Here is a 13,360-nt window from a genome sequence, read left to right as displayed (position 1 = left end):
TGAGCTCGTCCGGGCGCCTCCACGGCGGCGGGAGCTGCGGGCCGCCGGGGCTCGGACCTCCGCGCCTGCCCCGCAAAGGGGCCCTGGGCCCCTCGGGGCCCCTCGGTGGTGCTGCCGCAGGTGGGGCCCCCTGGCTTGGGGGAGGGGGCGGGGGCGCCGGGACCCCGCGGAGCCGGGAGCCGCGGGACCCGGGGCCCCTAGGGGGCGCGGCGCGAGGGTCCGGGTGAAGTTGGCGCCCACGCGCGCCGGGCCGGGTCTCGAACGCGGGCACTCGTGCCGGGCGCGGCCGGCGATCTCGAAAGGCCCCTGGGTCCAGGTGGCGAGGTTCTGGCCCGCGGCCGCCCCCTGCTCTCCCGGGCTCGGCCGAGGATTGGGAAAGGGGGGACAGACGGAGCAAACTTGTCGGCCTCCGGGAGGAGTTCTGGGAGCGACGGGGGAAAGCTTGGCCGCAGCCCTGCCCGGGCACCGGTGTGTCTGGGCTAAAGAAGAACCGGGCGCATCCGTCTCTGTGTGTGTGCGCGCGCGCCTGTCTGTCTGTCCACCCCCGCCTCCCCCTTTCATTCTCATGCTAGCGTCTGTGTGACTGTCCCCATCTTAAGGGGAAGTTGAAAGCGAAGGGGGAGGGGGGCTCAGTGCGCAGCGCTGCCTCCTGTGGAGTGTTACACATTTCCGGAGCACGCCGTCGCCGCCGCCGAGCTCATTGGCATCTCTTCCCAAAAGTCACTTTGATTCAACTTGGACGAGTTTCTCGTAAATGGCAACATTTACGGGGTGAGTAGCGAGAGGAAAGAAAAACTGATTTTGCTCTCCGTCGGGACAGTTCATTTACCCTCCAGAAGTGTGGCTGAGGATGGAAGCCGGGTTTATTGAGCATAAAGTTATTTTCCGATTTTCCACCTCCCCTCCCTCCCCCAGTATCCTGCCTCTTCGTATTGGGGTGAAGCCTTTATGCAGGATGAATTTGGTTGTTTCAGTTTCCTTATAAAAGTTGGATTCATCCACCTCGTTTCTCACTTTTTTTCCCCCAAAGAGGAAGAGTTGTTCCAATTTTAGTATATATGCTGCTGAAGCGAGCAAAGAGGAAGAGTTGCACGTGTATAATAGTGAGAAATCAGTGCATCTAAGAGCTTATTCTTATGCATGAAGTCAAAACTTCAATAATGTTCTCCAACAGTGCTCTTAAGAATTGCTTCCTTTTACTTGTGGCACAGAGACAATATAAATATATTACTGTCACTGGAGATTCTGAGATCTAGCTTTTGTCTTCCAGGGTGTACAACGTCCTTTGGGTTTGAGATACTATTGACCTAAATAAACCCTGGCCTTACAGGGGCACCAGACCTGTTTGTTTTTTTGATGTTAGAAGGAAAGAAAACAGCAAGACGATAACAAAAATAATTATTTTAAATCTCAAGAACCACAAACTACATCCAAAGTGTCAACTGATTGCTTATCCTAAGTGACATTTTGGTAGAGGTCATTATTTATTTTTTCATCATTAATTTATTTTTTGATGATAGAGGAGAGTGAGAACCAGAGCATCACTTTGGGGCACAGGATATTAGGGAATAGAATTTCTGAACTTATGTTTGTCAGTCTAACACTAACTCCCAAGCCACCTCCTTGGTAATAATGAGCCACCTCATTATTACTCCAAAAGTTAACTGTCAAGTGGTGAAATGAAAATCTCTTTAAGTTAGTTGTTATTTTGTCTTACAATTATGATACTGATTTTGAAACAGTATCTTAGGGGTTCCATGAATATATAGGAAAATATCATTGTCCTCTGCAACTGTTCAGTTTTGCAGGAGACATTCTATTTGTTACTCATAGATAGAGTCCTGGCCATATACTTTTTAAAATTTATTTTTTAATTTTCATTTTTGTTGGACAGTGCTAGGAATTTTCTAAAGTAATTAGAGCAAGAGAGATTGGAGAGATTTCGAAGTTTGAGAAACAATTGAAAGGAAACATTCTCGAAAGTTCTTTATTTGAATAGTTGGAGTAGATTTGGGCCTTTTTGAACTTAATAAAAGTTTGCTTTGTCAGCTATCTTATAAATTGTGTTGAATATTTAGGCATTTTTAAATAGATTTTTTTCTTTATATATATAGAGTGAAGAAATATCTTTTGGATGCCTTATAAGTGGTCCTATGAGTAAAAGGAAGGATTTGAACTCTGTATCATACTCTTGGGAGAACTCTGGGCAGAAAGAAGTAGCAGATATTAAGCTATAACAAAACTGTCTTTTAGCTGCCAGAACTAATTTGGACTTCAAGCTTATATGATATTAGATTGGGTAGTTTATTTGAAACATACCTGTGCTTTGAGAGTATAATAGTCTAGTTGAAGAAAGCTGAGTGCTTAATATTAAATTTCTAGAATGATGAAGGATGAAGATGGTCCCTATCCTGGACTTGTGAAATGATACTGTAATGTGCTTTTAGAGCAAGGCCTTTTCTGTGTTTGTGGACCTCCAGAAATTCTGTGAGTTGGCTTCAAGGAATGTCTGAACCCCTTTTACTTATAATGCAAACTTTTTGTCATTGTTGTGGTCAAATCTTCACCACTCTAGCACAGCTTTTTCCGATAGAGATAGAGACAGAAGGAGAGAGCAGAAGAGATCATAGAACCAACACTTCCCCCAGTGTGGTGTGGGCCAGTTGTTATCAGGTGCATAACAGAGCTCATGCTATCTCACCAGCACATGACCCAAATTCTTGTGTATTTTTCTGAAAAGAGTGTTTATAGTTGTTGTTGTCTTTAAATGGCATTTCATTGCCTTCAAAAGTCAGAAATATTTGTTTTAATTAAATAAAATGGAAATTAGGATAATTATTAAGAGAAAAGCCGTAAGAAAAACTAAGTGTGTGCTATTCACATTTTAGCATTGTCTTTGACTTAGTCATGTGGTCTCAGAAGTACAAAGCACTTCCATTTTGTTCCCACAGCAAAGAGTTGATAAACCATGTACACACACACATAAAAGGCCTAGCATACTAGCCTTAGGGGCATTGTGGTTGTTTTTAAATTATATTTTAAAATGTAGACCAGATCGATTCATGATCAATAAGCAGAGACTTGAACTTGACAACCAGCCCTTTAAGAAAATGGCTCATTCAGTCCCACTCTTATTGCTGCAGAAAATCTGAAATGTGATTGGGAGTTAGTCATTCTAAGAAAATGTATTTGTGCCTTGGCACACCAGCAGTATGTGGTGGGGAAATGTAGTTTTTGAGTCAGACAGGCTTTATTTTGAATGTGGGTTCTTTCACTCCCTGCAGTGGTTTAACCTGACTGGCCCTCCAGTTCTCTATCTGGAGACTCAGTACCTACTGGATGGAGATAGCATGATGTTTCCTCTTTAAAACTTAGAGCCCCTCACTTGGCCCACAGCAAAGATTTTTAAAAGCTATATGTGGATGTGTATAAACATAATAAAAACGTGCTATGTGAAAACAATGCCTGCGAGATCTAAGCAAACATGGTGAAAATGTTAGCAAATTAAGACTTTTTAAAACTTGGGTTTTCAAAAATTAACTAGGTTTGGGGCCAGGTGATGGCAAGCCTTATGGACCACATGCATGGCTATGCTCAAGGACCTAGGTTCAAGCCTTTGGTCCCAACCTGCAGGGGGGAGTAGTGAAGTAGTGTTGCAGGTATTTCTCTTCCCCCCTCCCTTTCAATTTTCTTTGTCTCAAAAAGAGAGAGAGAGAGAGAGAGAAAGAAAGAAAGAAAGAAAGGCACTGGGAGTGGTGGATTTGTTGTGCGGGCACTGAGCTTCAGAGCAAAAAAAAAAAAGTTTGACAGAACTTATGTCTGTAATGTAGACTTTAGGGGAAAGGAAATGGTAGTGTAGTTGACAAAGCTGAGGGCATGAATAGTGGACAGAAAGAATAGTCAACACCCTTCAGCTCTTTCTTTGTGTTAGATTCTAATGTTTACTTTTCATTTGTAAGTTAAATGAAAAAATCTGAAAAAAATTGCACGCATACTTTCCAGTCCATCACCTCAAACAATGTTTGCTCTTTCATTTTGGGGATCCTCACAGTTATCCAGGGATTTCACAGATGGAAACTGTACCTGCAATTTTTGATATTTAATTCTGACTTCTTTAAAATGTCTTCTCTAAGGGGCAAGCAGTAGTGCATCTGGATAAGCACACACATTTCCATGAACAAGGACTCCCATTTGAGCCCCATCCCACCTGCAGAGGGGATGCTTCCTGAGCTTCTCTCTCTCTCTCTGTCTCCCCTCTCAATTTCTCACTGTCCTGTCCAATGAAACTGGAGGAAATGGCCTCCAGGAGGAGTGTGGATTCATCGTGCTGGCATCAAGCCCCAGTGATACTCACTCAACAAAGAGTTTAGAAGAAGTGAATTGCATTTTCCTTTAAGATTAAAAAAAAAAGTTAAAAAGTGTTAGAAGAAAGTGAGGGAGAAGATCAGAGCACTACTCAGCTCTGGCTTATATTGATGCTGGGGATGAATCTGGACTTACTGGGGGGTCTTAGCCATGAGAGTCCAGCTCCCATCCCTGCTGCAATCTCTCCAGCCCTCCTCCACCTCCTCCTCCTCTTCTTTCTGTTAAAATCATACAGGGCATTATGAGTGAGAAGAGAGGAAATATATGAATAAGTACAATGCTCATGACCATAAATTAAATTTCCACTGTTTCTGTCTTCTTGCTCATTTTCTCTCATTTATTTGTAGTAACCATCCATGCCTTCTACTTACTACTAGGGTGATAGTTAAAATATGGGCTTAGATTTGAACCTGCTCAAGCTTTCTAATTGAGTTCAGCTTGAGCTAATCTTTCTGAATCTGTAGAAAACAGCTGTTATGGGTCAACAAGATAGCTCACCTATATAGTGCACCTGTTTTATAATGCATGTGACCCAAGTTTGAACCTTCCCATTGCATTAGAAGAAGCGCCAGTGTTGAAAGATTTTTCTTATGTTAAATTTTTTTTTTTTTGTAATTTTATTTATTTATCTTCCCTTTTGTTGCCCTTGTTGTCTTTTTTATTGTTGTTGTAGTTGATGTCGTCGTTGTTGGATAGGACAGAGAGAAATGGAGAGAGGAGGGGAAGACAGGAGGAAAGAAAGACAGACACCTGCAGATCTGCTTCACCGCCTGTGGTGGGGAGCCGGGGTTCGAACTGGGATCCTCATGCCGGTCCTTGCGCTTAGCGCCACCTGCACTTGACCCGCTGCGCTACCGCCCGGCTCCGAAAGATTTTTCTGTCTCTTCCTCTATCTTGCCTTTTTTTCCTTTTTAAAATATTTATTTATTCCTTTTTGTTGCCCTTGTTGTTTTTCATTGTTGTTGTAGTTATTGTTGTTATTGATGTTGTTGCTGTTAGGACAGAGAGAAATGGAGAGAGGAGGGGAAGACAGAGGGGGGAGAGAAAGACAGCTGCAGACCTCCTTCACCGACTGTGAAGTGACTCCCTTGCAGATGGGGAGCCGCCCTTGTTGTTTTATATTGTTGTAGTTGATATCATTGTTGGATAGGACAGAGAGAAATGGAGAGAGGAGGGAAGACAGAGGGGGGAAAAGAAAGACAGACACCTGCAGACCTGCTTCACCACCTGTGAAGCGATTCCCTTGCAGGTGGGGAGCTGGGGGCTCAAACTGGGATCCTTATGCCAGTCTTTGTGCTTTTGCCACCTGTGCTTAACCTGTTGTGCTACCACCTGACTCCCTATCTTGCCTTTCTATCTGAAAAAGTTGGCCTAGAGTGGCGAGGCCTTGACAATAAATAATAATAATAGTAATAGTAATAACAGTAATAATCCTAGGAAAGAGGAATGACCACTACATTTGCTTAGTCATATACCTCCACTAAAGACTCAAAGGAAGTAGCCATTTTGAGGGTAGTCTTGTTCTCCTCTTGAGTTGAAAAATAGCTATCACATCTTTTCAAAGAGAAAACTTTGATCATGCTCATTTCCACATAAGCCGTGTGAAGCCATTCTGCTTTTAATTAAAAAAGTAAATTATTTTCACATCTTTCTGATTACCTTGGTCAGGTAACCCAGACACTAAAGGATGTGTTAGAACTTTCTAGTTTTCTTAACAGTGGAATTGTATTCTACATTAGCCTGGCAGGTTATTTCAAAATTCTGGATATGTCAGATTCTGAACTAATAATAAGCACATACAGGTTTGAAAATGGTCCATTGAAAAGTACACAATTTTGTAAATTTTATGACATATAGAAAATAACTTCATCATTGCCATCCATCCATATCTTTGTCATATCTATTTAGTGCCAGAAAGCACCATAGAACATGAGTGACCAGGCATGGTAATGTTCTTTTTTTTTTAAACCAGAGCACTGCTCAGCTCTGGCTTATGGTGGTACAGGGGATTGAACCTGGGACTTGAGGGAGCCTCAGGCATGAAAGTCTGTTAGCATAACCATTATGCTATCTACCCCTGCCCTGCATGGTAATGTTCTAAGGAGACTGTGGACACTGATAATTTGAACTTAAGATAATTTTTAGTAGTGGTCTAATAATTATTAACAAGGTTATAAGATAACAGGGGTATAGTACCCTGCAGTTCCTACCACCCATGTTCTGTACTTCATCCCTCCACTGGAAGCCTCCCTACTCTTTATCCTTCTGGGAGTAGGACCAAAATTCTTTATGGGGAACAGAAGGTGGAAGGTCTGGCTTCTATAATTTCTTCTCCATTGGACATGGACATTGGCAGGTTGATCCATACCCCCAGCCTAGTTTTCCTAGTGGAGTAGGGCTGTGGAGAAGTGAGGTTCCAGAACACATTGGTGAGGTCTGCCCAGGGGATTCAGGATGGAATCGTAGTAGCATCTGCAACTTAGTGGCTGAAAGGCAGTAAGATATAAAGCAGAACAAATTGTTTAATAAACTGGAATCCAAAGGTAGGAATAAGCAGATGAAATTAGGTGTCTTCGTGTAGGAAGAAGCTAGGAAGTTTCCTTTTTTTTTTTCCTATCTTCATGTATAGAGTTCTAGAAGACACCCCACTCTTCCTCAAGAGTCCCTTGCTTTGGTATAGTCCACCAAACCCGTCCAAGTTTTACTTTGTGTTTCCTCTTTCTGTTCTTGTTTCTTTAGTTCTGTCCATGAGTGAGACTGCCTTTCTGGTTTGTGTCACTTAACATGGTGTCTTCAAACTCTATCCAAAATGAAAAGAGTTCTGCCAGTGTTTTCCTCTAAATATTTGATCTGATGGGAGATACTGCAAAGTGTATTTCACAGGTGACACCAAAAAGGAGGGGAGGAACATTCAAGGATGTGGGACAACCATCTTTTTAAAAAATATTTTATTTATTTATTTAATAGAGAGAGACAGAAATCAAGAAGGAACAGGAAGATAGGAAGAAAGAGGGACACCTGCAACATTGCTTTGCCTCTTGCAGGTGAGACTTGAGGACTTGAACTGGGCTCCTTGCATATTAGAACATGTGCACTCAGCCAGGTGCGCCACCACCTGGCCCCTGGGGCAGACATCTCTGTAAACAGAGAGCCTCTTACTTTTGCTCTATTAACCAAATCTTTGTTGGTGTGTGCTGTGACCAGTAAACTGTGATGTAAGAAGCAGTACTAAGTATTTCTCCATGTTGTCTGTTAGGATAACAACTGTTATTGTACCATTTTAAAGGTTATAAGCAAGTCTTGGGTAGCTTAAGTACTCATCCTAGCTCTTCTACCTAGTTAGAAGCAGATCCCAAAAGTTAAGGGAAGATTATCAAGAATGCTTCTTAAATCCTTCAGTGAAGAAATTTGCATAGGAGGGCAAAAGGTGGGAGAAAGCAATATTTTAAAGATATGAAAAAAAATTCAATGTCTCAGATTTTACTTGTATTTTGTATTATACTCTGTGATACATCCTTTTCTTTTAACATGATAACAATAGTTTTTTTTTTTTTTTTTTTTTTTAACCAGAGCACTGATCAGCTCTGGTTTATGGGGATTGACCTGGGACTTGGAAGCCTCAGGCATGAGAGTCTCTTTGCATAACCATAATGCTCTCTACCCCCACCCAAAACAATAGTTTAAATTACTTTACAATCAAATTGTTTATTATCTTTATTTATTTATTGAAAAGAGACAACCAGAAATTGAGAGGGAAGGGGGTGATAGAGAGGGAGAATAGACAGACACCTGCAACACTGCTTCACCACTTGCAAAACTTTCCCCCTATAGGTGGGGACCAGGGGCTCGAACCCAGGCCCTTGAGCATTTTAACATGCACTCAACCAGGTGTGCCCCCACCCAGCCCCCAAATTAAGTTTTATTTCCCAACTCTTTGAGAGAACATTTCTTAAAGATTCAAAATAAGTTAATCAGCTTAAGTTTTTGTTGTGAGCAGGTAAACTAAGTCTGGCTACTTTAAACGCCTACACTAAAAAAATGGGTTCCTGGCAGGGTGTGGTATAGCTTCCCAGATTGGTAGTTGAAATGAAGAGCCATAGTCAGTCAGACAGTGCAGCATCAGGGATCTAAGGAGCTGCTCTCAGTGAACTCTCTTCTCAGGACATGGAACTAGTGACCTCTCCAACTCTTCTTTATTCTTTCCCTACTGAGAATTTACCTCTCAGACTCAGGTTAGGTTCTGGCAGTTGTCTCGGTTCCTGCCTCCCCCAAAATGTACACAACACACTAGAGGATGCGGAGCTTATAATACCAGTGGATAATCACTGCCCACATATGACTGTTTTGTGCATTTATTTAACCACCACTGTTACTACTATTTTTGTTATTTAGATAGAGAAGGCAGAGAGGAGGTAGAGAATGAAAGAGACCACAGAACTGAAGCTTTCTTCAGTGCAGTGGGGGATGGGCTCAAACCTGGGTCCTGCTTATGGCAAAGCAGTATACTATTCAAATGAGCGATTTCAACAACCCTATCACATTTAATAACTACACTCTGTCAGTGATTCTTGGTTGCCACTTCTTGCTTCCAAACTCACATGCCTCGTGGATTCTTTTTTTAAAAATATATTTATTTATTTATTCCCTTTTTGTTGCCTTTGTTGTTTTATTGTAGTTATTGTTGTCTGTCTTTGTTGTTGGATAGGACAGAGAGAAATGGAGAGAGAAGGGGAAGACAGAGGGGGAGAGAAAGATAGACACCTGAAGACCTGCTTCACCGCCTGTGAAGTGACCCCCCTTGCAGATGAGGAGCCGGGGGCTTGAACCGGGATCCTTACACCAGTCCTTGCACTTTGCGCTCCGTGCTCTTAACCTGCTGCGCTACTGCCCACCTCCTGCCTCATGGATTCTTTTTTTTTTTTTTTAAGAATTATATTTCTTTTTTTTTTTTTTTTTTAAGATTTTATTTATTTATTAATGAGAAAGATAGGAGGAGAGAGAAAGAACCAGATATCACTCTGGTACATGTGCTTCTGGGGCTTGAACTCAGGACCTCACATTTGAGAGTCAAGCGCTTTATCCGCTGTGCCGCCTCCGCGACCACCTGCCTCATGGATTCTTAAGCCCCAGTTTAAGAAGCATTCTTGTAATTCTATGCCATATTTCAATTCCATCTAATCAGTAATCACCATTCAACGCATTAACATATTTATCCATTTTTACATGTGTATTTCCTACAACATTTCACTGCATTTCCCTGATGTTTAAAGTAAGTACATGAGCTATAATTTAACCATTTATTGATTATAGGGTCCTTGCTAAGAATATGCTACCTCATATATAGTGATACCCTTAGTACATAGTGAGATACTCTTATTGGATCCTGCACTAAAAGTCCTGAATTTCTCTTTGCTTGCCTTCTTGTGTTTAAGTGCTTTCATAACATTATTAATGCTATAAGATGAACATTGTAGACCTAATATCTCATAGAGTGAAGTGATGACCTATATTTCTAAAGCCATTATAGTATAAATAATGCCATATTTCAAAAGGTGTAATATATGCAAATATGTGATTTTATTCAAAGTATTTTCACACCTAGACCTGTTTTGTTTTGTACTTGAACATTTTGAGTTCACAGAGGTGTAAACTTTCCCCTTTTCAGTGAACTAGTAATTTAGAAAGAGCAAGCAATTTCTCCTGCAATATGGAACTGTTGGCAAGAGTACCCAGGTTATCTGGTGGGTCTGAAAAGTCATGAGGTCATGAAGGATGATAAATGACATAGTGGAGGTTGTATTGTTAAATGGGAAACTGGGAAATGTTATGCATGTACAAGCTATTGTATTTACTGTTGAATGTAAAACATTAATTCCCCAATAAAGAAATAAAAAAAAAAAGAAAAGTCATGAGGTATCTTTCTGTGCAAAAATGCATCATGATTTTTCCAGCATCACAGTATTAACATAGCTTTTAATTTTTTAATTTTATTCCAAAAGCTTTTTTTAATTTTTAAAATTATCTTTATTATTGGATAGAGATGGCCAGAAATTGAGAGGAAGGGGGAGAGTGAGAGAGACACACCTACAGCACTGTTTCACCACTCATGAAAGCTTTCCTCTTGTAGGTGGGGACCCGGGACTTGAACTCAGGTCCTTGCGCATTGTAACACATATGTCCAACCCAGTGCGCCACCATCTGGTCCTTCCAAAAACTTTATTCCTCTTGCATTTCTAGTTTGTCTCATAGTCGAATTTTCACAGACATTATAAACTTTTAGAATACTTGAACATGGTCCTGAAAAGAGTGCTAGCACATTTTTATTTGTATGTTATTCACCTTTGTTCCTTTGTTATTGAGTTTCTCCCTCCCTTCCTTCACCCCTCCATCACTGCTAGGACTTCACCAATCTGGAAGAAGGACTTATTTTTCTTTCTATAGAGAGATAGAGATAGAGAGAGAGAGAGAGAGAGAGAGAGAGAGAAAGAGAGAGACAATGACACACACAGTAACACCAAAGCTTCCTTCAATGCAGTCGGAGCTGGGCTTGAACCTCATTTGTGTGAAGTGGCATTTTATCATAGTGAGCCATGACTCTTGGAAATAAACTTGTATATGTATAAGATAACTGGTGAACTGCTTCCTGAACCCAATCTCTTCATTCATTTTTTGGGGGGCGGGGGGACGACACGTTTGCACTATTCACCATCCACGCAGCTCCTCTGGTGTCATCCATGGTGTTCTTGTGTGTTCCTGGCACTTGTGCATGGTCAGCTGCACACTACTGGGTGAACTGTCTCCCATCTCTGTTTTAAGTTTCAGTGCACTGTACACAAAGACATTAGTGTTCTGGCACATAGTCCCTCTTAACTGTGCTAAGAGATGATATTTGAGACTCCTTTCTTTGCTTACTCTATCCTTTATTGATTATTATTCTCCTGGTTGTTAGAGCTATAAATCATTTAGAAATTAAAAGTAGAAAATAAAGCATTTGAAAAGAATGACTTGTTCAGTTTTACTAGCTTCCTGAAGCTAGTAAAGATGTCTATGCTTTCCAAAACTCCCTATTAACAAATTTCAACACTGCAAGACAGTGAATTACATCTATTTAACTATTCTGGATTGCGAGAAAGGTAACGCGTAGGAAAGATGGTATCCCAACTTTCTCTTTGACCTATAAATGGAGCTAAACTGAAAAAAAAAAATCTTTTGCTATAGTAAGCAGCAATCATGATGTAGAAGTTAGCAAGTTTCTTAGTGTGTTCTTTTGGATAATGGTCAGCAATGATTAACTTTCTTTTCCATAGATTTGGTGTCAAGCATTAATCAGCTATAGACTGGAAAGTTTTAATTGGCTGGTATTTGTACATTTGTAGTGGAAGAAACACCAGCCTGTTTGTTTGTTTGTTATTGAATTCTGTAGTCTTATCCACATAGGAGCACGTGATATCATCTGTAAGCTGTCTGTACAATGAGAAACAGTTAAATTCTTTTTTTAAAAAAATATATTTGTATTGGGAGTATTTATGACTATGAAATAGTGAAATCTGACCTTGAAGGTTCTAAATTATATCCATGGAGTTCATAATGTGTACCAAAAGAAAATAAAATCCAGTTCCCCTCCTCTCTGTCTCATTTCTCTCTGTCCTATCCAAAAAACAATGACACCAATAACTACAACAATAAAAAAAAAAAAAAAAAAACCAGTTCAGCATCCTTTGAGAAGCTCCATGCCTGCACGGTTCCTCTAGTCTCAGTGGACATATTTTCCTCCCTCTTTCAAAGAGGTTTAAAGAAAAAAAAAAAAAGATGAAAGACGTAGTGGGAGAGAGATGCATAAGCTTCACCACTCATGAAACCTTGCCTTTGTGTGATGTTCTCCTATTGTGACTAGAGACCTGAACTTGGGTCCTCAGGCATGGTGAAGTGTGCACTCTGCCAGGTGAGCCATCTTCCAGTTCCTTAGAAAAATTCTCTAATCAGCTGTTTGATAGAATTCTCCAATATTCAGGAATATGATGGTCTTCAGGTTATTTGTGCCAAATGAAAGCAAGGTAGAGCATAATGGCTTCCAAATAATTTCAGTTAACATCTAACTTCAAAGTCAGTTGCCTTGGTAAAAGAAAAATCCAAAGAAGGAGCTCAGAGTAGATTATAGTGTGAGCATATGCCATCTCTCTCCAGTAGAATCAAAAAGTGCTAATCTATTCAGATCTGTTAAAGAGACAGTCAAAGCTGAGCACAGCAGAATTTTAAAATTTTCTCATCCTGCTCATCTTTTGCCTTAGTGCAGAAGGAGGGTTTATCATGCAATTAAAGAGAGAAAAAGGAAAGATTATGTTTGGGCAAGTGGTTAGTAGCACAAAATATTTTTGTTGTTTGTTTTTGTCATATGTGTTCTCTGGTGGCAAACACATCCATAGCTCTGAGAATTAGCCTAGTGACATTGAGGGCAACTTCTTGGTACTCAGTGTCAAAATATAATGCTGGCTTTGATTCTGAGTCCTTCAGAAAGAGGAAACCGAAGACAAAGTAGGAGGAAGTGTCATCTTTGTAAATGCTTTATTCTGCTAGTTTCTGGGAGACAGAAATGCCATCTCATCCTTAACTCTACCCTTTCCTCTGAAAACAGTCTCTTTCATTAAAGTCTTTCAGCCATCTGACTTGGACAGTTTCCTGCCAGACCTAAGGATTCAACCCATAAACTTGAAAACACCAGCAATCTCTCCATCACATATGAATAGTTACACTGTGGATATTCACAAAAAGCATTTCCTCCAGTCCTATATGTTAGCTCTTATGTTTTTAGCAGAAATGACACTATTCAGATTGGTCAGTGCAGGAGACCACAGGAGAGTGCTTCTGGAGAGACATCTGGAAGAATGAACAGGTCGGCACTATAACTCTGCAGGCCTGTTATATGTTAAAAATTGACATTCAACGATAATTATCAATGATAGGCACTCATGTACTTTAATAGAATCATCACTTCTGG

General features: G+C 40.7%; 1 protein-coding gene across 5 annotated transcripts in view; it reads left to right on the top strand.

Annotated features, from left to right (window-relative positions):
• ATXN7 (ataxin 7) overlaps positions 1 to 13,360 on the top strand; it is a 178,071-nt gene that overhangs the window by 141 nt on the left and 164,570 nt on the right. The window contains exon 1 of one of the 5 annotated variants that reach the window (XM_060202972.1): positions 1 to 120. The exons of 2 other annotated variants lie outside the window; for them this stretch is intronic. The gene's annotated coding sequence lies outside the window, so the exon portion shown is untranslated. Of the gene's footprint in view, positions 121 to 532; positions 772 to 13,360 lie in introns of those variants that run through there. 2 more of the 5 variants (XM_060202973.1, XM_060202976.1) reach the window with 2 other exon arrangements.

Source organism: Erinaceus europaeus, chromosome 12 (assembly GCF_950295315.1).
Source record: "Erinaceus europaeus chromosome 12, mEriEur2.1, whole genome shotgun sequence".
In the NCBI taxonomy this organism is placed as follows: domain Eukaryota; kingdom Metazoa; phylum Chordata; class Mammalia; order Eulipotyphla; family Erinaceidae; genus Erinaceus; species Erinaceus europaeus.
The sequence above is the reverse complement of the archived record's forward strand: the minus strand, read 5'-3'. Positions and strand labels throughout refer to the sequence as shown.